At 43.5% G+C, this 26,292-nt stretch overlaps 1 protein-coding gene and 1 long non-coding RNA gene across 7 annotated transcripts in view; one reads left to right on the top strand and one right to left on the bottom strand.

Moving 5' to 3' along the window:
* Positions 1-19,034: 19,034 nt before the first annotated feature.
* On the bottom strand, positions 19,035-23,594 carry LOC311515467. The gene is made up of 3 exons (XR_014710150.1): positions 23,429-23,594; positions 20,093-20,277; positions 19,035-19,286 (listed from the first exon to the last, which is right to left on the bottom strand). It is a non-coding gene; the product is annotated as an uncharacterized lncRNA (long non-coding RNA).
* A 1,598-nt stretch (positions 23,595-25,192) lies between these two features.
* Positions 25,193-26,292, top strand: part of LOC311515465 (uncharacterized protein) — a 297,106-nt gene continuing 296,006 nt past the window's right edge. For 3 of the 6 annotated variants that reach the window (XR_014710145.1, XR_014710147.1, XR_014710148.1), the window contains exon 1: positions 25,203-25,433. The gene's annotated coding sequence lies outside the window, so the exon portion shown is untranslated. Of the gene's footprint in view, positions 25,434-26,292 lie in introns of all 6 variants that reach the window. The other 3 variants (XM_084618551.1, XR_014710146.1, XR_014710144.1) reach the window with 3 other exon arrangements.

Raw genomic sequence — 26,292 nt, 5'->3', positions numbered from 1 at the left:
CCAGTGGCCTGTGCTCCCCAGTGCCATGCTGGAGCCTCTACATTTATTTATTGACAAATAAAACTTGCAGAATTTTGCAGATTTTTAAAATATTGTGCGCAGAATTTTTAATTTTTTGGCACAGAATTTTTATTTTTTTCATGCAGAATGCCCTCAGGAGTAACATTTGCAGATGTGAGACTCAGAGTGCAAAAGTTAAGAGTAAAGAAGGAGACTGTGGAGCAGCTGCTGTTGTCTAAGGGTGTGGAAAGCAGCTGGGGCATTCAGAGGGTCACAATTCATATAGCAATGCGGGGATCTGTAAATGTGGATGTAAAGTTAAATAAGATTTTATTCTTAACAAGCACCTCTTTTGTTAATGAGATATGAGAGTCAGTTACAAATAGGTTTAGGTTGTTTTCAAGGGACTGGATTGTTGCTGAATATTGTATATCCTGTCTGTGAATGGAGTGTCTATTGGTGTTTGGTCCTTATGATCACTCAGCTGTCAGTTAATGTTACTGGAGGATGTTAAAGCTAATATGAACAGTTTTGACTCAGCAACTTATTAGAGAAGTCAGCACAGGACATATTTAGAGCAATGTGATTGGATGAAGAAATCCAGGGATAAGCTGTAGAGAAAGAAATCACAGACGGAACACTGAAGGGCACTGACAATGTGGGAGGTGGGAAAAGGGAAATCAGAGGATATTCACTCCTGCTGCAAACCTCAGATACATTGTTTTATATGGGGGATTTACGTAGTATGCTCATTTTGTATGAATGTATTTTCCCTTTAGTGGCACTCCCATTCCCACAAGGAGGTCTGTAGCTCAACAGACAGAGGTCTGAGTTTGGCGTTCATGGAGCAGGGTTCTCCTCGCACCTCTGTGTGTGTTTCTTTACGTAGTAACGGTTGGACCGCAGTACGTAAATTTGCTGAACTCCTTACTTCCATCACACCTTGTATTCTTCCCCTCTCTCTGGCCCATTCCCTGATCTCATGTGGCTCTTTTGTTCTGCATCCCCTGACACCTGGTTCTGATCTCATGTGGCTCTTTTGTTCTGCATCCCCTGACACCCTGAAATCTCCCATAATCTTTTTTTTTTTTTATACTAAGGAGCCCTCTTGACCTCTCCGGCTGGTCTACCAGCAGCAGCATCTTTCTTTCACATTCAAACTCCTTGACTGAACTGTCTGTTCCCAGTGCCTTGACTTCCTGTGAACTTCCCTGTGCAGTCTGGTTTGCCCCCTTCTCTCCACTAAGACTGTCTTACTGGGGCCACTAATAACCTCCTGGCAGGCAACTTCTCTACCAAGGGACCATAGCTGTCTTCCCTTCATGCCAGGATCAGCAAGATGGTAGGGTAAGGTGAGTGTCTCCCAGTCTTCTTCAAATGGAAGTAGAGAGAGAGAAGCTCTGGATGGAAGCAAAGGCCACTTGGGCTGTGAGCCTTGAACTGGAGTATGCCCATGCACTCCCTGGTAGGCTGAGATACATCTAGTGCTTTTTCTCTTCTTGTACCCCTCTTTGGAGAAGTTTGGTTAGTTTAAAGGGGCAGGATGCTATTTTGATTTTTGTTGATTGACAGGAGAGCAATTGAAAATCTTTGTCCAGTTTTATATTTGTTTTTCAGATTTAGTAAAGCATCTACTTCCTAATGCATATGGTTTACATACAGATATTTCAAAATTTAGCCAATTTTCAGTTGTCTCTGTGATTTAAAGTGTGTGTAACACAAATCTCCCTCTGGTCACATCATCCCAAACCTCTAGATGATGTCTGAGTTCATCCACCAGGGATAGAGCATCAATTACATGATTATATAAATAATTCAAAAATGACTGAAGGATTTTTCCTCAAACCTTCAAAAAACAAACCACACCAACCACCAAATTTCACCTTTGGTCACAGATTAAACACAGAATCGAAAATTGGCATCCAAAAAAGGGAATGTGTCAGGAAGTGGAGTGTGAAAACATGATGGTGTTACAGGAAATGTTTTTGCAACCTTAAATGTAGTGATCAATACAAACAGCATCGCAATACTGTACACTATTTAATTCCATTACCATTTCTCTCTAGAGCATTAGGTTTAATAAAATTTCTCCTCAGAACTGAATTGCTGAAATCTAGATAGTGCCTGGTCTTTAGTTTAAGCTGCAAATAAACAAAATAAGCACAAATAGGCTTTTCAAATCTTTAAAGGCCAAACCAGCCCAATCTTTGTGCTACTATGGAAGAAAATATATTTCTGGCATTGCTAATGACAACAGAAAGCATTAATTTATTTGAATAGCATTAGAATACAGGACTCCTGCAGTGCTCACCAGTGACCTGCTCGGCACAGCTGCCTTCTCAGCTGAGTGTTCTGAATCAGCTCTGAGAACAGAGAGAAATGACCATCATGCATTTGTTCATTACAGCAATTTCCCTCACAGTGATGGAAAGGTACTGTTCAATTAATATCCTTGCCTTCTGTTTTCCAACAGACTCGCTCCCATTTTTTTCCCCATTCACTGTATAAATTTAGCCAACTGAAAATGTCTTGGTGCTTGTAATGATGGTACTAGGGAGCTGATCTTTAAATAGGTCTACTGAAAACAAAGAACAGAGCTAGCAATCATGAGACATACATATTTTATATTTATTATTTAGTGGTAAGTGTGTATAATAGATGTACAAATATTTGCACCTATGCAGGTCTCTCTCTACAAACACACACTGTACTTAATCCTTTGGTCTGCTGAATTCTACTCCATGCAGAAACTAAGTTGAGGGCAAAAGTGGGTTTACGTGAACTTCATGTTACACCTGATCACCCCAGGTCTGATCAAGGATGTTACACTGACTGAGGGACACAGTACAGCAGCACTCCTGCTACAACTGCCCCCTGGCCATGCCCCCTATACCCAGGGGATGTGAAAGGGAGGGCTTAAATTAGCTGCACTGGCTGTATTACTTGGGGCTTTCTCCCTGCTGGGGGAGTCCTTAACATCTTAATGGTAACATTTTACACTCACTTTGCACTAGTGTAAATAACTAAACAAGGTGCAAGGCAGTGGAAAATCAGGTCCTTCGATTCTACATCTATTCCAAAATACACAATTCCAGCAGCAGCAGCAGTGTCCCCTACTGCCATTGTAGGGCAATGGTTTAGTATAGGTTAGAGTGGGAGGGGATGAGAAGAGTACCATCAACTGAATCCCCAGTTCAGTTGCAACACCCATTCAGAAGGGTGTATTTAGCATATTTTTTAAAAGCTAAGACACTCAACTGACAGAAGATATACGTGGTTTGCATAAATGCCTTTGACTTTATGCTTATGAAAGTCATGGATTAAAAGGCACTGGATGAGTTCATTAGATATGCTAGGGTGTTTTGATTTCTGTGTGTATATGTATGTGTTTGTATATATGAAACTGAGATTTAAGTTTCAAAATGCATCAGCCACAAATGAACACCAGCTATTTTTTAGTGGTTTATATGCATTGCTTTCCACATTACATTGCAGATGCTGCATTATAACTGAGGTGCTGTATAGATTGGATGCATGCATACACAAATCCCATGTATTTCAAAGAGACATTGCCTACTAAGATTTGCTTTGTAACAGATATTCAGAAGCCATTTACAGTGTCAATATTTTGCTGGGATTTTGCATGATATGGATGGCACATTATTCCACTGGTATTCTTGGTGGGAACAGTGCACAACTGAAGGAATCCCCATTAGCATTTCATTGGATTAAACAGAATTTTGTATCCAACAGTGTCAGTGGTAGAAGTGGCCAGCTCCTATTGGTTTCTGTGAGAGAGCAAAGGGAGTAAGAAGGTATGAGGGAGCAGCCTTCAAGAGACTTGAAGCCTAGAGCAGGCTTGCTAAATGAGCTAACCAGAGACACCTGGTGCAGGTAGGGAATTGCAAGTAGCTAGTTCCTTATAAGAGAGCTGAGCAATTGTTTGTGGGAGCCAACTCTGGGAAGTCAGCTCTGAGCAGGACAGCTACAAGCCAAACCCAGGCTCTCAGCTAAGAGTCATGCCTGGGAACAGATTTGTGGACATATGAGCTTTTGGCCTTTGAGTTATTGTCTGAATAAACCCAGACCTGTAGCAGGGTGGTGATTGGATAAGCAAGTGAGTGGAATCTCTGTAAAGGAAAGGGGCCTAGAAGTGGGAGAAGAGAGGGCATGGTAGAGCTGAAGCACCCTGGGCACAAGGGGCTAGGCAACTCCTCTACAGTTTCAAAATATCATCTGTGGAAATGCTGCCTGAGCAAGGACTGCAGGGGCTGGCTACTATAATGCCAATGGGAAACATCTTTATAGTTGTGCTCTGATGATAGATGAAACTATTACAAAGGTAAACAAAGTGCAGTGAGATATGTGAGAGGTAGTGATTAGGGTGCTTAGGTCTTGGGAGAACTGGGTTCAGTTCCCAGCTTTGTCTCAGACTTCCTGTGTGATGAGTGGGGGTTTTTGTTTTCTGTTTTGGACAGGTCACTTAGTCAGTCTGCCCCAGTTCTCCACTTGTAAAATAGGGATAATAGGAGAGTACTGTCTCATAGGGCTGTCATGAGGATATCATTAAAGACTGTAAGGTGCTCAGATACTACTGTGATGGGGAGCATATAAATACTGAAGACAAATAGCCATGTCAGATAAGGTAAGAACTAATCCAAACACCTGAGGTTCAAAGAGATTTTTCTTTATATTTTCTGTACCTCTTTGGTCCTGGGTCACAGTGTTTTTTGACATATATTCACCTCATGTTATGCTGAACACAGTAGCCAAATTCATCTCTGGTGTAACTAGACTGGCTTCAAAGGCATGATGTAACTATCACTGATTCCAGAGTCCCCCGCAGGAGTTGCTGCTGCTGCAGAGAGATTCAGGCTCCAAAGGATGCCTCTACAAATGTCTAAAGTGTGATGAGGAAGGTATGGGGGGCAGAGCAGGTTCAACAGATGGCACAGCTAAGAGGGAAGAGAACTGCCAAGTTTCCATTTTCCCTGAAGATGCTCCATTTGCTGCTAGGGAGTTGGGAGAAGTGACTGGCAAGTACTTGAAAGTTGTCCACCTAGCCATCTGCCAACTGGCTCCACTTGCATCAACGAGCACCCTTTGGAGCTGCGGGAGTAGCACAAGGAGTTGTTGCTCAACAGAAGTATAGCAGAGAGCTGCAGCCCCTCTTGCTGGCCACCAGTAGATGTGGATATGCAGAGAGAGGGAAGAGAGGAGCCATACCGCTGCAGGCTTGTGATGGAGGTGGTGAGTTGAGGACCCAACACAGTATAAGTAGGACTATTTTAGGAGAAGGTTATGGGGTGGGCCACTTTAATTCTGAGCTTGGGAACCCACCCAAACGTTGTTATGCCCCTGTTCAATGGCATTGTGCCAGAGAAGTTTGGTTACGGCTTTTGTCTGAAACTAAAAATTGACACACAAAGTACATTTTAAAAACTTGGACCACGTTCACTCAAAATTTATATGAACCTCAGTGGAAGTTTTTTGGCAAACCTAGCCCAAGTTTCACTTGATTTGGAGTTTTGTCAAGAGTTTAATACAGCTTTATTCTCTAGAGTTTTTCAGTCAGGTTTGGAACCTGATGGACTAACAGTGTAAGAAGCTATTCTCATGATAGTCTCATCTAATCCAAAACAAGGAGACACTAGAATTTTCATATCAATATTAGGATGCCTAGTAAGATTTCAGTTCTGAACCTTTTTAAAGCATCTTAAGGTTTATCCGTTGAAAAGAAAGGCACTGACTATGTCCTTTTTCCATAGGCCTCAATTTTTAACTGGACTACACATTGAAACAGGGGAATATGAGCCCTCCTTAACCCCTACCCAAACTTATCAGTTTCTAATCACTCACTTATTCCTTCCTGGAAGCAGGTGCGTGGGGAGGGAAGACAATGACGTGCTGGCTAGTGTAATTGAGCTCATATGTGGTAAAGGTTGGCATTTACTGCTGGTATAGGCTAGCAGTAAATTCCATCTGTATAGGGGCAAGGAGGGAAGAACTGTTACTCAATGTGTGTTCAGGTCACAGTAGCTCCTGGGTCAGCATGTCTTGCTCAGGCTGTGCTGAGAGTCACAATCTAGCCCACAGTGGGGGTTTTTTGTATTAATTATATTAATGAAAGTTTTAGAAAATTAAGATCTCAGTACTGAGAGAGTAGCATAAATCAAATCTTGGACCAAACAATTTGTCTTTGCTCTGCACATAGTATCTTCGTATGTGGGGGTTCTGAGTTCACTTGCTTGGCTTCTCCCAGGATGGGTTTAAGCAAACCTGGACTCCCCTGCCAACTAAAAGATTGGGACCCTGGGATAAAAGCATGTGATTTTTTTTTTTAATCCCACCTGCCCCAAATTCCTATGCCACAATGCTGGAGCAGAACCCCCCACAACAGGAGTAAGGAGAATAGAAAATGTGTCCAGATCTGCTCTGACAGTTTGATATTCATTAGAAAAAATGGCTGGAGGTCTCCTTTAAACCAAAGGAGAGGAAAAAAGCTGGTGATGTGTCCTAGAAAGGGTCATGAAAGAGGAGAACTTGAGCACCTTGGGGGATTAGCACAACACCACAACAGATCATGCTGTCAGCATGAAGCAGCACATCATGTGGCAGTGGGGCTGGAGCAGTAAACATCACGCTAGTTTTTTCAACCTGTCCCTGCTGGCAGGAGGTCCCACCCATCAATGACTGCAGATTTGGCAGTGTTTGTCTGAACCAGCCCTGATTTCTCCCCTGCTCTGTCTGCTGTTGCAGTGGAAATGCAGAATTTCCATTGCTGTTGGGTCTTCTGTGCCCTTGTGACTCAGATACTATTTACTTTTTTTCAAAATGCATTGCTGAAAGAAGAGCATTGGTGTACAAGTGTACATCATAGAGTAAATTTTGTGTCTACAGTTTTATGTATTTGTATCTATATATGTGTGTAATATTTTGAGGCTGTCTAGCATACTAATTTAGCCACCTGTTCTAGCCTCTCTCCGCTGCACAAATTAGATTGTCTCAAGGGAGACTATGCAGTTGATTGGGTCTGCCTTGTTACTAAGGCAACCGTTTTTCTTTCTGCTATATGATTTAGACAGTGCTCATAACTCAGATTCACCAGGCAAGAAATACAAGGGAAAAAATTGGTCCAGACCCTGGGGATATCAGTACTTAATAGATGCTCTTAGCAGACTTATTTAATCAGACAAGAATACATTTCCTAAATGTTGTTAAAGTATTGAAGCAAGCAAAGTCAAATATAACAGCACATGGTGATGGTGATAAAGACCAAATTAAAGGTGGCGAATAATTTCTACTGCAAATAGAGTATGAATCTTAAGGGAAACAGTTATTCAATATACTGTACATATTTCATGTGACACTGTCATTAGACATACCAGCAGTTGTTCCTATCAAGGACAGTGATGTCCAGGGACAAATACGTATGCAAGGAAAATCCAATAATTTAGGGCAAAATTCTCCAGCCATATCCACAGGGTGGATGTGATGTGCAGCAGAATGGTGGTTTGTTAATCTCAAAATGGAAATTGCTCTTCACTGGCTGCTTCTACCCTTTTTCAATAGGGATTTGGGTTGATTCAGAACACTGCAGATGAGGGGTGCAAATTCTCTAAAATGTGAGGTGGGTTAGCTACAAAAGGCATCTTAGAGTCCAATAACAATCCTATCCAAAATGAAGCCAAGTCGTGTAAAGGACAAGTAGCTGGTGTGCAGCACTAAATGCAGAGGGGGAGCTACAACAGATACTGATGGACTTATTGGCACTGTGGGTCAGATTTTTTTAAAATAAAAAGCTTGAGGTGAACCTGTGAAAGCCAGTATAAATTTGCACAAACAATTGCATAAACATATCCAGCATCTAGACATAGTCTGATTTACATGGAAAACCACCCATAAACAGAATTCCCTCTATAATTTTGTATTTGGTGTGATCAAATTAAATTATGTTTGACGTCTTTTAGTGTTTGTGCCCACTGTGCAAAGCAGGCACAAACTTGTGGGTATACTTATTCACAGATGCAATACTGCACTTATGAAAGTAGAGACCAAGCTGAAATTCAGGGCCCAAATGAGTTGTGTATGCAACTGTAATTGCTCACATAAATGTAGGTGGACAGCACGAGTGCCCTTTCTTGTGTCTGGATCTCTTAATTAATTTGAATCTGGGTGTTGCTGTTTGTATTTGGGCTGGATGTGGAGATGCTGGGTGAAGTGCCAGCTGTAGAATCTTCCACAGATCTGATTAGGGGAGAAGGAAAGGGGAGCACCACTGTGATAGGTTTCGGGGGGAGGGAGCAAAGGCATGGTAGTAATGGTAAGATGAGAGCGGAGTACATTCTCCTAACGTTCATGGAGACCTAGAAGCTGTAAAATTCTACCCATTTCTCTTTCCCTACACCGTGCCCCCCCCCCCCCCTTATGGCCAGGTATGACTCAGTGGGTAGCTACTTAGGATTCATTTTTAGCTTAGCCTCCAAAGGTTCAGAAACACGACTGCATACAGTTTCTGATGATGGAACTAAACTTTGATTGTCAAGCTTTCATTGAAAGTCTGTCTCCTACAGCCCATAAATATTGGCTGACAAGTTGTGATGGACATGATCAGGTTACCATGTCTCGCAGGATTTAACACATAGAATCAGAATATTGATCCATCAAGGCCAATTTGTCAGTAGCAGTACTCAATATATAACGCTTCAGAGGAGTCCTCCCTCTACCCCCATATCTAATGCAACTATCCTGGTCGGCACCAATATACAAAAATTCCTTCCTTGAAACATGAGATTTGGTAACCCTTACATTATTTGCAGTAGGACCAGTGTTACTTATCATAAAATGAGCCAGGTCTTGTTAAAATATAGCCAAAGTATATGACTCAATGACCTTCCCTCTACAATGTATGAAGAACAAATATAAAATTGTTCCTAAAGCTCTTACCTTTCCAGGTCAAATGACCCCTTGGTCTCATTAGGAGAAATGGTAAAAATATAAAGGTGGGTTTATTTCCACAACACTTCACAAATTTTAAATTCCTAAATCAATTGCCAGCCAGCACTTGACTCTTCCTGAAAAATACGGAAGGCTGGATTCTCTTCTCCTAATTTTATAATAATGTAACTTTGGCTTCTGGGAAATTATTCCTGATTTGTAACCATGTTTAGTGAGAGGAGAATCCGACTCAGAATTGATTAGTTTCTGCAATCTGTCAGACTTGGTTTCCACTAACAATCTTTGTTTTCTGTGTACTTTTAAAATCTGACCTAGATCTGAGAAGTTGAAAAAGTGGAACATGAACAGTGCACTGAATGTTGGCAAATTCCCTTCCCCTTTGATGTAAAGGGAATTATTTTGTATCCCACCTAGAATGCTCTCACTCATCCAGCTTGCGTTATTAAACTACTGCTGCACATTAGGTTGACATCTTCATTCAGCTGTCCAAAACTGCTCCTGTGTATTTTCTCCCCACTGAGAGAATCCTATAATTTCTCAGACCATTGGTGTGTTTGAGAATTTAGGCTATTTTTGCCAGTGCATGTTACCTCACATTGATCAAATTACATATGCTGTTGTGCGCACAACCTAATGCATTAAAATCCATCTGCAGTTTCTCACAATCCTCCAGATTGTTACTATCTGAAATAACTTGCCCAGTGGCATTATCAACAAGCTTCAACAGCGCATCCAATCTCTCCTCCAAAACATTAATACAGGCAATAGCCTTACTCACCAAGCACCGCTTTCCTAGTGATTGACAGTTTTTAAATTCCACACTTTGGTTTTTTACCCTATATGTATTTATTTAAAGCTGTAATTGTGCAAAAACTAGGGCTTAATTTGACATTGACTTTGAAGAAGCAGGCTGTATGTGAACTGGCTGTCTCCACTCCTCGTGGAAGTAGTGCTCTCCAGGTCTCTACTTCAACATGGCACGTACTTAAGTCCATCCCTATTGAGCACAGTGCCTAAACACATGCTTAACTCCAACTGTAGTCAATGGGATTTAAGAACATGCTGAAGTGCTGTGCTGAATAAGAACAGACTGCTTGATTAGAATCCAGGCTCATAAATATTTTATATTTAATTTGTTTCCATTTTTATTGAAGAGAATAGATGGATTAAGATAAAACTTGCTCAGTGTTGTATAATTCCATTTCCTCCCTCTCCCCGAATTTCTTGTAAATATTTAAACACACTAATTATCTATTTTTGACTTCCTGTCAGTTCATTCTAGCATTAACTCCCTATAGGTCCATTAATTGAACAGACATACCAGTACCACAATTGGAATAAGCTCTGTTTACTATAGAAATAGTGTGGCACCAGGAGAAAGTCAATGTGTATGGCCAAACACCACTTAGGTCTCCAGTCCCAGGGGGCCTGGCTACATAAGGGGGGGGGGAGGAGATCATAGTGCTGACACATAGGACATGATGCCAAACCTATTGTAAGTACCAATAGGTTAGGGTCAACCATACTAAAACCTGAAATAGAACCAAGAAATTTGAGGGTGCTGCATAGCTTACTACAAGAATGGCCTGAGATTTAATCAGGCTGTATATGGACTTGTCTTTGTAGGTTCAGCACCATGTGATATTTTCTTTGCTAATGGGTTATAACCTGTAGGCAGCAATTCCATATCTAAATAAAATGGTCAGATTCAAGCAGAACAGCCATCGAAACATACTGTTGTTGGTATGATCAGCTATCGAAACATACATTTTTTTCACCTGACAATAAGCATTTCTCTAAGATCTAGTTGGTATACACTTAGTCTTGCATTTTCTGCTTATTTATCTGCAATACTGGCAACTGGAGATTCTTACTAAGGTTACACTGTAGGTGGATGAGGGCTGAAGCAGGACCGAGACCTCTGGTTGTCTTGGACTTTCCTGCCACTGGATCCAGGACTCCTTCCTGTCACATTTCATGGGGTTGCCACCTGCACACTAGCTCCCCCACGTTAAAAAATTTAACTTGTATGACTCTGTTAGTGGGAGATGTTAACACCCTTGGCAAAGTCCTGGAGTGATGGAGAAGTGGTGGTGGGAACAGGAGCACTGATCTCTCAGGGTATGGCTACACTACCCGCCGATCGATCCAGCTGGGTCGATTTATCACGTTGAGACTAGATGCGATAAATCAACCCCAGAGCGCTCTCCCATCGACTCTTGTACTCAACCGGCATGAGAGGCGCGGGCAGAGTCAACAGGGGAGCAGCAGCAGTCAACTCACGGTGGTGAAGACACCACGGTAAGTTGATCTAAGCACGTCGACTTCAGCTATGTTCATGTCGCTGAAGTTGCGTAACCTAGATCAATTCTCCCCCCCCCCCCCCCAGTGTAGACCAGGGCTGAGAGTCCCTAGTCACAAATCTGTACACATGCTGCAGCGGTGTCATCTTGTGCTTGGATGAGTGAGACAGAAGTGCAATTTGGCAGCTGTGGCTGCAACTGAGCAGTCCTTTTTAGGATTCCATCTGCTTACCCTGAATGAGAAAGGAGCCTATGTATAGGGCACCTTTTCTAGCCATCTCAAAACCGCCTCCCCAACCCCAGCTAGATGGCTGTGTCCAGGGGGCTCACTTTACATCTCGTCAGAACACACGAAGCAAAGTAATGCCGTTCGCCACTTGGAATGTTCACACTTTCATGGATTCCCTGAGCAGGGGCTGTCTTGAAAGAAATAGTGCCACAATAGCAAGATATGACATTGATATTCCTACACTAAATGAGACCCATCAGGCAAATAAAGACCAACTGGAAAGGAAAGCTACCTGAAGAGAGGCTGTCAAGGCTGATTCCCCACTCTGGCATTTCAAGTACAGAAGGTGGGGTCCCACAAGGATTTTCAAAATTAATATTGGTTGCTCTAGGCTTGCATTAAATTCTCAAGGTTACAGCTTCTCTCTGACCTTGGAAGGGTAGATGCTGCTACCACCCAAGTGCAAAAAAACCCCTTTGAAACCAGAAAGGCACACTTGGGAATTCCTTTCTGTGGGATACCCTCAAGCCCTTTCACTCCCCGCCCCCCGGGGAAGAGCTGAAAAAGAATAACAAAGGAAATCAGCTGTTGCCACCAGCTTATTAAACAACATATGCACAAACCCAATCCTGTTCTTAAAGGTAAATTTTATTAAAAACAAAAAGAAAGAAAATACATCTAACTTAGGCTTTTGGTAGATTTTAAAAAACCCACTTACAAAAATTAAACAAAGAATAACCTTCTTGAGGTCCAGTTTAAAGGTTACAAGCAAAACAAAAGCATTTGGGGTTAGCACAGAGGAGTCCACAAGCCAATAAGAAATAAACAGAAATACAATTAGGTTTATCTTCCAAGACATTCCCTAATTTAATTACATATCTGGCATGCAGATAAGCAATCTTTAGGTATGATCTGATGGTTTTTCATACTTGGCTTTCAGCTTCTCACAGCATAACTGCTCCCTGTTCCCCTCTTTCCCGGAGAAGCACAACACAGAAAAAGGGAAGCTTTTTTCCAATTTTAAAAAGTTTGAGCCCTCCCATTGGCTCTTTTGCTCAGGTATCCACTCCTTTCCTTTTACCTGTGGGCTTGTTAACCCTTTTACAGGTAAAACAAGTAGAGAACAACCACCAAGAGGGATTCCATAGCCAACTGGCTGGCTGGGTGCCCACAAAAGGGAGCAATCCCCCCTCTCATTATCACAGAGGCGTATTCCTGGGATTGGTTTTGCCATCAAGAACAAGATTACCAGACCACTTTTAGAACTCCGTATGGGTATTAACTTTATCTTAAGCTTAGTAACAACCAGTATGACACAGTCACTAGATGGTGATGACAACAGGGAGCAGTTCTACTGTGCTCTTGATGGAGTTCTCACTGCCACAGACAAGGAAGACAAGCTTATCCTAGGGTTAGTTCAGTGCAAGAGTAGGGAAACACCCCAAACTCTGGATAGGCATCACTGGGAAAGTAGGGGTGAAGGAAGTCAACTCTAATAGCATTTTCCTCTGCAAATGTGTAGTGCATGATTTGTTTATCACAAATACCATCTTTAGACAGAGGGACAAATCTAAGATCACTTGGAAACATCCACATTCTGAACACTGACATCTTCTTGACTATGTTCTTGTCAGAGCCTGTGATGATACTGATGTGCATATTACTTGAGCCATGAGAGGTACAGATGACTGCTGGACAGACCATTGTTTGGTCAGATCAATCATGAACATGTGGCTTGCACCACAACACCATAAACAACCAAAAGAAATGCAGAAGAGATTTACTATCAAGGCACTTCAAAATCACACTAGTTGATACTCTTCAACACCTCAGTGAGAAGCTCTCTAATCTACCTGACAACATCAGTGACATCCAAGAACATTGGGAGGCATTCAAGACCATTATTCACAAGTCATGTGCTGAACTGATTGGATATTCCACTCATCACCATCAGGATTGGTTTGAGAACAATGAGGAAATCCTGGCACATATTCATCAGAAGAGAAGCACATTTTGCACTTGGCAAAGTGAACCCTCTAACCAGCAAAAACAAGAGATTTATCAGCTTAATGCTACAGTTCAAAGGCGGCTGCATGACATCAAGAATAGTGATGGCAAGCAAAGCCCATGGAGATCCAGAGTTTTGCTGATCAATATGGCATGAGAAGCTTTTTTTTTTTCCAAGCAACAAAAGCCATTTACAGGCCAAGCTCACGTGGCACAACTCCTCTGAGATCCCAGGACCGCTCCATCATTCTTCAGGACAATGTAGCCTTCAAACAATGTTGGAAGGAGCATTTTGAGATTTTTATTGAACAGAGAATCAGAAGTCCCAGCTACCACCACTAAGTCCATTCCTCAGCATTCTGTAATAGAACCTCTTGCTGACTCCCCATCTGCTGAGTAAGTTTGAGCCATCACTCAGACTAGAAAAAACAAAGGCGCCAGGCTCAGATAGCATTCCCTTGGAGGTCTTCAAGCTGGTGGAATAGCACTCATGCAAAAAATTCAACTTGTTATAATTTACATTAATGAGGAAATTCCACCTGACCTAAAGAATGCCAATACTGTGTCCTCTTTAGGAAAGAGGACAAGTCAATGTGCAGGAATTACCAAGGCATTACTCTCCTCTCCATTGCTGGGAAGATCCTTGCTCGCATCCTTCAGAACAGTCTCCTCCTTGTTGTCAAGTATGTTCTCCCAGAATCCTAGTGTGGTTTCTGCCCATCTCTGGGCACCACTGTTTTTGGCTTTTTTTTTCTCTGTTGCATGACAGATCTAAAGTGTAGAGAACAATACCAGTCATTGTTTCTGGCATTTATTGACCTAACTAAGGCCTTTGATTCCATCAGTGATGAAGAATTATGGAAGGTGCTCTCTAGGTTTGGTTGTCCACTGAAGTTCATTTGTGTTCTCAGGCTATTTTATGATGGGATAACCATCACCATCCTCTAATGTGTGGAGATGGACCCATTCATCATGTGTACTGGTATTAAGCAGGACTGTATTGTTCCAACCCTTTCCCCCCCACCCCCCTGCATCTACCTTGCCGTAATCTTGATTCTTATGTGTGACTGCCTTTTTTTTCTGGAATTAGGATTGAGTATCGCTTAGATGGCCAGCACTTCAATCTGTGGCATCTTCAGTCTAAAACTAAAGTCACCAGGACTGTTATTACCAACCTTCAGTATGCTGATGACTGTGATATCCACGTGCACACAGAGGCTGACTAACAATTCACCATATATCTTTTCTCAGGTGCCTCTCAGAGCCTGAGACTTTCCCTCAACATCTGGTAGACTAAGGTGCTGCACCAGCCTGTTCCAGCACAAGTTGCCCCTGTTCTCCCACAAACTGTCATCAGTGGTGAACCCCTGGAAAACATCGAGCATTTCCCCTACCTTGGTAGTCACCTCTCCCAGACAGCCAATCTTGATGTACAGATTGAACATAGGATCCGTTTTGCCTTCAGAAAGTTGCTTAATCATGTCTTTGACAGAGATCTGCAGATGGAAACTAAGATCCTGGTCTACAATGCAATAGTCATCCCCTCTCCTTTTTATTGGTGTGAGACATGGGTGACATATTGAAGCCATCTTAAGCATCTGGAGTGGTACCAACAGCCCTGCCTTAGGAAGATTCTCTGTAATTAGATGGGAAGATCATCACACCAATATCAGTGTTCTCTCTGCAGCTAAAACTTTTTTTTTCTCCACTTAATCACAATAAGAGGACCCGTAGGGGACAGAGGAAATGCTAAAAGGACACACTGAAAGTAGATCTTAAGAAGGGAGGCACTGACCCCATGAACTGGGAAGAGCTGGCTGGCAATAGACTGCAATGGCGTCATCACATACATCAAGCCTCAGCCTGATTTTGAAGAGAATCGCCTTGCTCAAGAGGCTGGGAAATGGCAGAGGAGGAGGGAAAGGGTGCAGCATCCTGGCCAGCAGTGATGCTCTCTCCAAGCAACCACAAGCCTCATGTGGAAATACCTGTAAAGCATGGATTGGACACCTCAGCCATCAAAGTCTGACTCTTTTTTTCCCCCCCAGCAGACATCCTCATACTGAGGGACAGCCACAACCCACAACATTGTAGGAGCTACAACATTAAGCATCACCTTATACAGTAAAAACAGTAATAACACTCCATGTTATGTGGATATTTAATTGTATGCACTTTAAGTCTTGGAGACACTTTGCTCTTGAGAACCTTGTACTTTACAAAATGCCTTTCAACATTTGCAATGTACTACACATTGATATCCATGTGACAAATTTCTCATGTGACAAGGTTTATTTATCAGGCATTGTAGATATCCTCACTTGCATTCTGCTTAATAATCCAACCTCCCAGGTTCAAAACCCTTATGCAGCTTCAAGCAGCTCCCATTGTTTTGTGAAATTTTGTTACATTAGAGCAATATTTTATTCTCCTTCCACACTCAAATTACAGTAGACAGAGCCCAGGAAAGGTAATACTGTCCTGTACCAGTGACAGATTTCATGTCTGCTCTCTCAGGACCCAAAAGGGCTAGAAATGCAGGTTGAGATTTTTAAAGACATCTAGAATATTTAAGACACAACTCCAGTGAATATTAATCTGCTTTGAAACTTTCAACCAGTAGCTTGATACTATTGGAAAGAAGAGCTTCCCAATGGGCTATATAGCATTGGCTTCCAGCCCTGGAAATTCATAATCTTGTACATTCAAATTATCTTTTAGATGTCAGTTAACTTTTCTGTGCCCTGTATATTTGCACTCATGATACTAGGGGATCTGCAATGAGGCTAAATTGCTTTGGGATTTGCCATGATAACTAAGGAAGCCTGTTTTTTTCAGAATAAATGTAGTAAAGTACCAATAGAGTTTAGAACTTCTAATATATTTACAAAATATTTTGCTGTCAAATGTTATACAGGAGGCTTGATATCCCCTACTACCCTTTTTGTCCTCTCTTTTGAGAGCCATGCATGCATGGAGTGGTCTCCTTTAGCTGAGCTCTTTACTAGTTAGCAAGATACCAAATCTACTGTGTATGCTGAATGTGATATTTTGTAAAGTTCAAACTGTCATATGAAAACCAATACTCACTGCAATACTTAAAAGTCATCAATGTAGAAAACCGCAGTTTCCAAGCCAAATCTCAACTTTCTACCTCTGGCCATTTTGCCAGGAGAGCTGTTTAAAACAAGGTCACTCTTTTAAAGGATAGTGCAGATATTTAATTCAATCTGCTACTGAACCGTGTTTTGGTGGGTGTTTGGTTTTTGTTTTTGTTTTTCTTTCCCCTCTCAAATTTTCCAAAAACATTTCTTTGTTTGGAGAAAAAGACATCCCGCAGATAGCTGTGGAAAGTTACAAGTGACTGAACTACAGTTGTGGTTTAGGATTGAAACCGTGATGCATTCTTAACAATAGTGGCAGATGCTACTCCGATTGTGTAAATATATATGATCTCCAATTAATTTTTATGTAACTTATTTATCGTCTAAACTCTTAATTTCATAGAAAAGTTTGCAAAATGTTTCCTCAAACATTTCCATGAAAGCAATGGCCCATTGCACAGTATCCTGGAAGATCTGTGTACAGGGTAGTCGTTAATTATATAAGCAAAGTGTTAAAATATACCTTAGACCATTTGTAAAATAGGAGTTTGGATTTTGGTATGCCAGGTCATCCCTTATGTGACCATGTGGTGGGCAGAGGACATGGTATTGAGTCTCTGCCTTGCATCTTGTAAAATTATTTACATTTGGGTAAAATGGGTGTACCTCTAGCATTCTGATGTGATATACTTTTACGGAGTGGGTGTGAAATTCTAAATGACTACCCAAGATGCAAGTATGCAGTGTTGCTGAAGCCATATCAGTCCCAGGATATTAGAGAAACAAGATGGGTGAGGTGATAGCTCTTATTGAACCAACTTCTGTTGGTAAGAGAGCAGCTTTCAAGATTCCCAGAGCTCTTCAAGTCTGGGAAAAGTACTCTGAGCATCACAGCCAAATAGAAGATTGAACTGGGGCATGCGCAACCTCTTTTGGAGAGGCACAGAAGCTCACTGCCCCTTCTCGTTCCCCCAGGAAGCTTGCTGCTCCTCCCTCCCTGGCCCTGGCCTGAGCCCGATCTTCCACCCTGCTCTGGGCAGGAGCTTGATCTTCCCTCCACACTGCCCAGCAGGAGCTCAATCTTTTCTGCCTCTGTAGCTCCAGGGACAGAAGTTCTGTGCCCCAGATTATTATTGGGAGTGGGGGCACACCTGCTTGACCCACCCCACTTGTGCACACTCCTGGATCAAACAGATAGTTTGGCAGAAGTAGTTAGCATTCCACTTCAGCTTGAATGGTCCTGTAGAATGTGCTAACACCCACGTAGACACTCATGTAGACAGGACAAAAAGGGAGATTAGTGAGTAACAAATTATTTGTAAAAAGCCATAAATATTGTCTGAAGACCATGATTTTCAGTGTCTAGCAAAACTATGAAATTTGAGTCCCCAGGCTCCTCTTTTGAAGGTATTGTGTAGGTTTCTTTTTGCAGGATGAGGACTGATACCTCCGATATAGAGTGCAAACACTACACAAGATACAAAGCATTGAGAATCAGGTCCTTGTGTTTTTTCCAAGTGCTTATGAAAAAGGGTCACAATTTAAGTTACTAGGGAAGACTTAGTTATGATAGCTATGTCTTTATACATTTAGGAACAAAGATTGCACACCATACCTATAGAGTTGGTGGGAAGGAGCAGAATCCTAGAAAGAGTGATTCTGGAAAAGATTGGTGGCCAAGCAACTAAACATGAGCTTCCCATGCAATACTTCAAATCCTTGGATGTATAAACAATAGAGAAGAAGGGAGGTGATTTTTACCTGTATATGGCATGGGTGAGACTGATAATGCAATATTGTGTACAGTTCTGGTGTTTACATTTTTAAAAGGATGATGGAAAAATGGGAGAGGATGCAAAAAAGTCACAAAAGTGATACAAAAAGAAAAAGAGTACTTTTGCGAATACAAACTAACACAGCTGCTACTCTGAAAAGTGATACAATGGCTGAAGAAAACACCTTACGATGAGAGACTTAGTTATATTTGTCCATCGGGCCACACTGAGAATGCTCAATCAGGGCCAAGGCCAAAGAATGGGGCAAACAATCACCAAAATTGGTGGTTTATTATAATTAGATTAACCAAGCCAGTCACAAAACAGCTTCTGTAATACCTTACTGGTTACAAAAGCCAAAAATATAGTTCCCCTTAAGCAATCCAGTTATTGGCTCCCAACCAGACAGCCAAGTCAAATGTAGTGAGGATTACTTAAAATAACACACAAACAGTTCTATCAATCCCAAGAGATCGAACACATTGCCACCAGGTCAATGACTATTTCAGGTTTTACCCAAATACATACTGATAGCCAATTCTTATTAACTAATCTAAGATTGATTAAAGAAAAAGCTACTGTGGTTAAAAGATTATACATACAAATATGAATGAAGTTCTTAAGTCAATTTCATAGTAGAGATGGTGAGGATGCTGATTTATAAGTCCTTCCAGAATCAATTCAGTGGGTTATAGTCCAATAGGCAATCAATGTGTAGAGTTTGCTCAAATTCTTTCATGAGAATTTCAAGGGATATTCCAGCATAGGCCTGGAGACCTCAGTCTTGCAGCTTGAACTTCTTCTGACAAAGTTTAAGAAGAGCTGAGATTGTGAGGATCAGGCCTGAAGCTTCCTTTATAGGTCTCTAGAGGGCTAATAGCCTCTTGACAGTAGACATCACATCAGGGGCCTTCCAGGATGAAGAATAGACAGTGTATATTGTTTTGAAACTAAACTTCTATTTCCTATATATACACAGGTAACAAGTTGTGTTGATTAGCATAAGGCAATTAACCATTCAAGCAGTTCATAGACACTTCAAAGAGACAATTATTGCACCACTGGTTTCACCTAAATGTTAATATCCCTTTTGATATCTGAATCAATATAATATAGTAATGAAACAGACAAAAGAAGGTTAGTGTCTACAAACTAATTAGATCAGTGTTAACCTCTAACAAGATAGAGATAAACCCAGACAGATACAATTGGTATCTATTCATAATACTCTAACAATGCAGGTTTACATAACATGGCTTTGATAACTATATACAAGAAATTACCCTGTTTACCATTTCAATACTTCTCTAATATGTCCTTAAAGGTTGTGGGGGGTCACTTAGCCTGCTGGTTGTTTAACCCTTGCTGGCTCAGTGTCAGAGGCATCAGCCACCAGCCTAGGACTTACTGTAGACAGCCGTAATTAACACTAGACTGTTCGAAATACCACCATCCATTTCTAAGCAAGTGTCAGTCTCCAGCACAGCTTTTTAGCAGACAGTATTCTAATTCTTTTGGAGTATGGCCTTGTCTTCACAGGGGAGGAAAAAAGGGTGTGTTGCTAACATGTTTAAATCCTAGCATATACAAGGCAGTTTTAGTGTTAGCACATCTTAGCTGGTTAAGATAAAGTCAAAGTAAAACCTGTTAGCTGGTCATGGAGGGGGGAGGGAACCAAACCACACACTGTTTTTGCCTAGTATAGACATGACTTACCAGGTCATAGACAACAGTTGTTGGTCCTGTGGATGACTTCTTTCTTCTTATAGACAAGGAAATTAAATTCATACTTTTGCTGCTGGACTTTACTGCCGCACATTAGTATTGATCAAACACTTTTGTTTTGCCTCCAAGAAACTGAAGGGATGACCTTAAACGCCCTAAAATGGTTCAAATCCTTCCTAGAAGAAACCCAGAATATATAAGGGGCAACTGTTCTTGCTTTTACACAGTACCAGATTTACCATGGCACCAGGACCACGGTCCAAAGGAGGCCCGGCCCAGCTGGCTCTTCTTCACCTGCCCCCTTATGGGGACAGAAATTTGGTGCTTCCGGCTCCTGCTGCAGCAGGGCAGCCTCCGCCAGCAGCCAAGCTCCTCCCCCACACCTGTTTCGCCAGCGTGCTACGTTTCCCACCCTCCCCCTGCTGCCAATCAGCTGTTTGCCGGCAGGAAGGAGGGGGAAGAGTGGAGCCTCAGTGTGCTCGCCGCTCCAAGGAGAAGAGGTGGGGGAGGGGCCTTGCCCCCTCCAGCCCCCTGCCATGAGCACCCCCATGACCCCAGCCCACACCCCCAGCTCCCTGACCTGACCCCTCCACCCTGACCCCTGTACCCCCTCACACACACCTCCAGCACCCTGCCCTGACTCCTGCACCCCCCCCACATCTGCACCCCCCCAACCTTATTCCCACCTGCACCCCTTGCACCAAACAGGAGCTGCCCCAGGTAAGCGCGCTACACTCCAACCTCCTGCCCTCACCCCAATGTTTTTTTACAATATTTGGAAAGATTATTAAGTGGTCCATTGAGACCCTCTGATTGTTCTTTTAGTGCAACTTATTTTTCCCACAGACCACTTGAAAAATCAAGGTACCTCACTTTATTTTCATTTACTTGTTATTACTTATAAGAGTCAGAGTAGCAGCTGTGTTAGTCTGTGTCCATAAAAAGAAAAAGGAGTACATGTGGCACCAAATTTGTTAGTCTCTAAGGTGCCACAAGTACTCCTTTTTCTTTTTACTTATAAGAGGAGGATAAAGAATGTTATTTTTCTTGGCTGGGTCCCAAGGAGGGGCCCCAAAAATGAAGCTGAGCACAGGGCTGGGGGACCCCACTAACTCTCTAAATCCACTACTGGCTGTCATGTCACCTGGACTGGGGATACTGTGTCAGCTGATTTCCCCCCCCCCCCAGTCTCCAACCTACCTGGGCCGTACAGCAGACATGGCCCTGCCCATTAGCTCCTCTCCACTTCCTAGCCTGCCCACCCACACCTTGCTTCTCACTGCTTAAAGCTTAACCCTCTCACTTTTAAAAAATGATTGCTTGCCCCTCCTCCCCCACTCAGGCTTCTGTGACACCCCTGTTGCCAGGTATCCAGTTTTAGACTAGAAACTCCAGTAGAAAATGGGACCTGAGTGTCTGGTTAGCAGTGCTGACTGCAAACGAAAAGTTCAGTTATAGGAGTAACCACATTAGCCTCCACTCCTCCCACTCCCAACACCCACCCCACAGGGTTGGAAGAGAACTGTCCTGCTGCTGCTGGATGTCATGGAGTGTGGGGGAGTCAGGGTCCTGCACCCCCCACTTCCTGCGATTCACTGTGACTCTCAGCCAGCCAGTAAAACAGAAGGTTTATTAGACAACAGGAACACAGTCAAAGCAGAGCTTGTAGGTATGGAAAACAGGACCCCTCAGTCAGGTCCGTCTTGGGGGGTAGGGAGCCTAGACACCAGTGCTGGATCTCCCTCCATTTCCCCAGCCAGCTCCAAACTACAACCCCCTCCAGCTCCTCCTCTGTCCCTTTCCCAGGCCAGGAGGCCACCTGATCTTTGTTCTCCAACACCTTCAGTTGGCATCTTGCAGGGGAGGGGCCCAGGCTAGCAGTTGCCAGGAGACAGGGTGTCAGCCATTCTCTGTGCAGACTGCATCACACCTGCCTAGGGCTCTGCAACAATCACCCCCCCCATCCCACCACCTAGATCCTTAAGAAATTCATAGGGGAAACTGAGGCACCCACACAGTATTCAGAGAAAACCTTAAGAACATTCCCACTTTGTCACACTGGAGGAGGGGCAACTCAGTGCAGAGAGAGACTAAGAGAATGGGCTAGAACCAGGGAGAAGGTAGGTATCCACCCTGTGGGCAGGGGTGGGGGGGAATCCTGTTTACCCCCACCCCAGCCCTGCTGCGCTTGCAGTTTACCCTTGCCCCTCCCTTACTCCAGGGACCAACTCTAACTCCCACCCCACTGTGCTCTTGCCTCCAGCCTCTTTTACAATCATTCCTTGGGGGGTAGGCCCACAAATACATTTGGTGCTGGGCCCACAAAAAGCTAATCCAGCCCAGCTTTTACAGATCTATCACTTGAAATCACACAGCCCTGATTTTTCTCTTGATCACACATGCAGTCATTCGGAAAGCTCTGTGCACTGGCTCCCTATTAAATACAAAGTCCAATCTGAGTGCTGTGGTGACATTCAAAGTCTTCCATGGGATCAGCCCTAGCTACCTAGGAAATTGCTTCTCTCATCATGATCATATCCTTCCAGAACAGCTGTAATACACTGGAACCATGAACCTATGGCTAATAGGGGAGACTCACTAACAAGGTAGACAGAATACTCTCAGGAGCTGGGCCCTAAACTAGGGAATTCACTCCCACAAGAGATAAAAATGATGCCACGACTGAGTTCAGAAAGAAATTCAAAACTCATATTTGAGTTGACTTAGAGAGAGAGAGCTATATGAAATGTGTACTGGTCATGATTTACACTGACCCTTAACAGGCCAGATTATATTTGTAACTAGTGATTTACTAAATGGTAAATCAGTACTAATACTGTGGTAAAAATGCATAACATTATATTGAATATAAATTGTGCAAGAAGGGAAGAAACAATTACCAGTAGCCCCCACTAAATAATAAGCTGGCACCACCAGTATTTGCTTTCCGAGGATGTCACTGAAAACACTTGAGTGAGAGTAGATTTCATTTTGTTGCCAAGCAGCTATAGAAAAGGTAGCATTAGGCTCAGCAGGGAGTATCTCCTCTGCAATTCCTGCATGCTGGCAGAGCTGTTCCTCAGAAGCCCTTGTGAGTGAATGTCTTTGCTGCTTAATATCTGTCACTACTCAAAACTGCAATCTGCAGGAGGTGTAAATATTGTAACTAAACAAAGTCTAAGCTTGTGTCTGTGACCATTTTTTGCTTTCCTAGAGACAAAATAATCCCCTCCCAATGTCCAAAGCTTCCTGACCATGTAGGAGCGGTAACAGTACTCTAGGCAGTGGGGCACTGCTATCTTTCTCAGAAGCCATATATGCACTTACCTGTCAAACACACTTTCTTCTCCTCAGATACTGTTGCTAAGGAAACCATTTCCTTTATGTGTTCAAAGTAGCAGACTCATTTTGGAGCTTGAGTCTGGGATTCTAGCCAGACACACAATTCCCAAATTCAAGACTACTGCAGCTTACTTAACCTCTGCAGGGGCCAGAGTTACATTACTAGCTCTTCTTCCCTCCCCTACCCCCCCAGCAGGAAAACAGATTACCAGGTCTGAGCTAGGGGCATGGAGGAATCTCTTCCAGTTTAACTGTAAAGAAGGCTAGTGATTCAAGTCACTGCTTCCAGTATTTCAAAAGGAGGATAAAGTCCATTTTGAAAATCTTTAATGCTGCTACAATAATGTAGTGTAAAGAGAAGCAAATGTTAACCATGAAACCATACCAGGATAGGTTTCAGAGTAGTAGTCGTGTTAGCCTGTAGCCGCAAAAAGAACAGGAGTATTTGTGGCACCTTAGTCTAAACAAATTTATTTGAGCATAAGCTTTCGTGGGCTAAAACCCACTTCATCAGATTCAAACAGTGGAAAACACAGTAGGAAGATTTTATATACACAGAGAACATGAAACAATGAGTGTTACACTATAACAAGAGTGATCAGTTAAGGTGAGCTATTATCAGCAGGAGAGGGGGAAAAAAACCTTTTGCATTGATAATCAAGATGGGCCATTTCCAGCAGTTGACAAGAACGTGTGAGGAACAGTGGGGGGGGGGGGGGGAAGGAGGGAGGGAAATAAACATGGGGAAATAGTTTTACTTTGTGTAATGAACATCCACTCCCGGTCTTTATTCAAGCCTAATTTAATGGTGTCCAGTTTGCGAATTAATTCCAATTCAGCAGTCTCTCATTGGAGTCTGTTTCTGAAGGTTTTTTTTGTTGTTGTAATATTGCCACTCTTAGGTCTGTAATCAAGTGACCAGAGAGACTGAAGTGTTCTCTGACAAAAGCTTATGCTCAAATAAATGGGTTAGTCTCTAAGGTGCCACAAGTCCTCCTTTTCTTTTTGCGAATACAGACTAACATGGCTGTTACTTTGAAACCTGTATTAATTTTAACAGCCGTGTTAGTCTGTATTCGCAAAAAGAAAAGGAGTACTTGTGGCACCTTAGAGACTAACCCATTTATTTGAGCATAAGCTTTCGTGAGCTACAGCTCACTTCATCGGCTGCATACTGTGTGTATATAATGTCTTCTGCAGTTTCCACAGTATGCAGCCGATGAAGTGAGCTGTAGCTCACGAAAGCTTATGCTCAAATAAATGGGTTAGTCTCTAAAATTAATACAGTTGACATCTTGTATGCATGATGACACAGACAGTAAAGACTTTTTTTTTTTTTTTTTGCAAAGTTTACACTTCACTGTTAGGAGCAATTACTATTTTACAGCAAGGTGTTTGAAAAGGTACTAGACTGGGACTCAAGAGATGTGGGTTCATTTCTTGGCTCTGCCACAGACTGCATGATCTTAGCAAGTCTCTTAGGCGCCTTAGTAAACCAACACACTTAAGTACTTAAAATTAAGCACGTGAATAGTGCCTGTGAGGAAGCGGGATGTAAATTTTTATGCCTCAGTCTGCCCCCGCCCCTAAACTGAGGAAAAGTGGTCGTCCCTTTCTCCCACCTGCTGTCACATTCATAGGCAGCGCGCTACATGGACTCCTGGAGCCCTGGCACCAGGAATATTCAGAGCCGGGGGCCCTGCCCCCCCAATATTTGGAGCTGGGTCTCTCCCCCGGCCCCGCCTGGAGCACCCCCCCCCCGCCGGAGCGTGGCTGCCGCCGGAAGGAGAGCGCGTGCGCAGCCGCCGGCTGCTGTTGCCTGTGGTAACAGGAGACGCCGGCGGCCGTTGGAGGCAGGCCGCTGACTGCTGCACCGGGGGAGGGGGAGGAGGCACCCACGTGCTTGGCAGCCCCCCCCCCCCCGGCCCCAGGAGGAGACTCCGAGGGGACTGAGGGGACCTCACTCACCTGAGCAGCTGCTGGGGCTTCGGTGAGTATTTGATCCGGTGATCTCCCGCGCAGCCACCACTCCTGCCCCACACTGGGCGAGGGGCAGCCCCACCCCCCCGTGAGGCTGTGGTCAGGGTCAGCAGCATGGGAGGCCACACATGATGGCAGCCCCCACCCTCCCCCCACTACCCACCGTAGGGGAGGCGAGGGGGCTTCCTGGACCTGAGTGGGGCCCTAGGAGCACGTGCAGCGTGAGTGTGCTGGGGGGGGGGGGGAGAAGAGGAGGGGGTCCCTCACCTGGAGCTCGCTGCTGCGGGGGGCGGGGGGGAGAGTCCTCTCTGACCCTAGCCCTGGGGCAGCCTGTCTGCACCCCAAGCTCCTCGTCACCAGCCCTGCCCCACCCCAGAGCCTGTGCCCCCAGCACCCCAACCCTGAGTCCCAGCCCTGAGCCCCCTCCTCAGTGTGAACCCCTCATCCCCAGCCACACCCCAGAGCCCTCACCTGAGGGGAAAAACATGCAACTTAAATTTGGCGATCAGTTTGGGGTATGATCTTATTTAGCACAATACTTGATTATTTTACACCCTTTAAAGTCTATAATTGGTTGTATACAGGTGTTATGAAGTGGGAATGTTCTTAATGTTTTCTCTGAATACTGTGTGGGTGACTCTGTTTCCTCTATGCACTTCTTAAGGATCTAGGTGGTGGGATAAGGGTGTGTGATTGTTGTAGAGCCCTAGAGGGCCAGTGTGATGCTGTCTACAGAGAGAATGGCCGACACTCTGTCTCCTGGCAACTGATGGCCAAGGTGCCAACTGAAAGTGTTGGAGAACAAAGAGATCAGGTGGCCTCCTTGTCCAGAAAAGACACAAAGGTCAGAGGAGGGGCCGGAGGCAGTG

The sequence above is a fragment of the Lepidochelys olivacea genome (assembly GCF_965140295.1).
Source record: "Lepidochelys olivacea isolate rLepOli2 genome assembly, chromosome: 2".
NCBI classification, from domain to species: Eukaryota; Metazoa; Chordata; order Testudines; family Cheloniidae; genus Lepidochelys; species Lepidochelys olivacea.
This window is presented reverse-complemented; position numbering and strand designations above follow the sequence as displayed.